At 46.2% G+C, this 2,500-nt stretch overlaps 1 protein-coding gene across 1 annotated transcript in view; it reads left to right on the top strand.

The window, feature by feature from the left end:
- The window catches only part of LOC144964138 (gamma-glutamyl hydrolase-like), a 36,523-nt gene that overhangs the window by 33,029 nt on the left and 994 nt on the right, over nucleotides 1-2,500 (top strand). The gene's annotated exons all lie outside the window — the stretch shown is intronic.

The following is a 2,500-nucleotide window of genomic DNA, read 5'->3' as shown; positions in this document are numbered from 1 at the left end:
AGTGACCCACAGAGATACGACGACTTTAGAACACTCATATGGAAAGTTGCAAAGAAAAACATCCCCAGAGGATGCCGAAAAAGTTATATTCCATGTCTCCAAGATGAAAGCAAGAAACTATATGAAAGATACATTGAATCATACAAGGTGGATCCTTTCAGTGAAGAAACCCTAGAACTGGGTGAAGAACTCACATCAATGATAGCCGATGAAAGATCAGAAAGATGGAAGGAATTAATAACCTCCACCAATATGACCCTAAACAGCAAAAAGGCCTGGACTACAATTTCAAAACTGAATAATGACAAAAATACCCAGACAAGAGTGGCTGCAGTAACACCTGACCAAGTAGCACATCAGCTTCTACTGAATGGGAAACCAGCCAAGAAAGCACGAGGCCAACTAAAAGCCCTGAAACGTGAAATGGACAAAGTCTCAAGGATAGTGAAGATCATCTTGACTCTTTTACCCTGGAGGAGCTACTAGAGGCCTTGTCCCATCTGAAGGCAGGAAAAGCATCTGGACTGGGTGGAATCACAACTGAGATGATTCAACACTTTGGCCCGAGAACCCTATCCTGGCTATTGGACCTCTTCAATGTATGCGCAAGGACAAACAGGCTGCCAAGTGCATGGAGGAAAGCAAGAGTAGTCGCCCTACTGAAACCGGGGAAAGATCCAAAATCCAAGAAAAGCTATCGCCCGATCTCCCTCCTGTGCATCGCATACAAGCTATTTGAGCGAATGGTTATGTCCCGCATGTCACCCAGTCTAGACGAACAACTGTCTCCAGACCAGGCTGGATTCCGACCAGGACGGTCAACATGTGGTCAACTTCTAAACCTTACCACAATTCATAGAAGATGGGTTTGAGACAAAACAGGTCACTGGCACAGTCTTCGTCGACCTCACTGCAGCCTATGACACAGTGAATCACAAGATCCTACTCCTCAAAGTGGCTAAAATGATAAAGAATAAGAAAATTGTAAATATTATCCAGTCACTTCTCGAAAACAGGCGCTTCTTTGTTGAAATGGATGGCCGGAAGAGCAGGTGGCGCACCCAGAAGAATGGTCTTCCCCAAGGATAAGTGCTGGCTCCAACACTTTTCAACATATATACAAATGATCAGCCTGAGTTCCCAAATATCCGCCGATTCATATATGCTGATGACCTATGCCTCGCAACACAGGATGTGTCCTTCCAACCAATCGAGAGCAGACTGACAAATGCCCTAGACACCCTTACAAAGTACTACACTAAAAACTCGCTGAACGCCAACCCAGGGAAAACACAAGTGTGTGCATTTCACCTCAACAACCACCAAGCCCACAAAAAACTTAACATCAAGTGGAATGGCCAGACATTAGAGTACAACTACCACCCAGTGTACCTCGTAGTGACGCTTGATCGGACTCTGTCCTTCAGAGAACACGTGAGGAAGACCAAGGCAAAAGTGTCCACGCGTAATGCCCTCCTTGGAAAGCTGGCAAACATGAACTGGGGAACTGACCCTAAAACTCTAAGGACCACAGCATTGGCCCTCAGCTACTCAACTGCGGAGTACTGCTCAGCTGTATGGGCCCGATCATGCCATGCCTCCAAGCTAGACTCCGAGCTCAACAACGCCTGCCGGATCATAACGGGCCAGCTGAGAGCAACACCATTACCACTGGTCTACCGTGCAGCAGGAATAGCCCCACCACACATCCGGAGGGAAACTCATGCCCAAATACAAAAATACAAACAGGAAATGGACCAGACACACCCCTTCATGACCACAATTGCCCCAAAAGCAGGCTCAAATCAAGGAAAAGCTTCCTCACAGTAGAGAGCCTTCACCCAGACCACTCAGCATTCTTCCGCCTGGACAAATGGGTAGAATGGGACAAGACAGCAAACGATGCCCTCCAGCCCCCAACAGAAAAGCTCCCAGCAGGCACAGACCTCAAGAGAAAAGAATGGGTGGCGTTGAACGGAGCTAGAGCAAAAGTGGGAAACACCGCCACCAACCTCTTTAAATGGAAAATTTCAACGGGCACTGTGTGCCCATGCGGTCACCCCAGACAGACCATGGACCACATCCTGTCTGAATGCTCGCTGGGACCTCACTGCACCAATGCTGACCTGAGGGAATGCAACCAGACTGCCGGGACTGGCTGACTCACTGGCGCGACAAGATATGATGACTGTCCTCCGCTTTTATTTTAATACAATTGACTTAATCACCATAAATGATACGTTGCTCCGTGATCAGAGTTATAATGCTGAAATATCGCAAAATACATGACTCCATAATAAGGATTTTGAAAAGTGTCTTGATTTTGTTACAAGTCAATTCAATTTATTCAATGTATTTACTTTTAGGCGTTCACCAATAAATTTGATGACAACATAATATTATAAAAGAGAGAGCGTACCGATTAACTATGGACGCCATATCTTCCTGCTGCTCTAGGCCTGGAGCTTTTCAATAAAGAAAATTCGTCGTTAAGCGATGG

Source organism: Berghia stephanieae, chromosome 1, assembly GCF_034508935.2.
Source record: "Berghia stephanieae isolate SIO BIC M18660-M18661 chromosome 1, UCSD_Bste_1.3, whole genome shotgun sequence".
NCBI classification, from domain to species: Eukaryota; Metazoa; Mollusca; class Gastropoda; order Nudibranchia; family Aeolidiidae; genus Berghia; species Berghia stephanieae.
The sequence above is the reverse complement of the archived record's forward strand: the minus strand, read 5'-3'. Positions and strand labels throughout refer to the sequence as shown.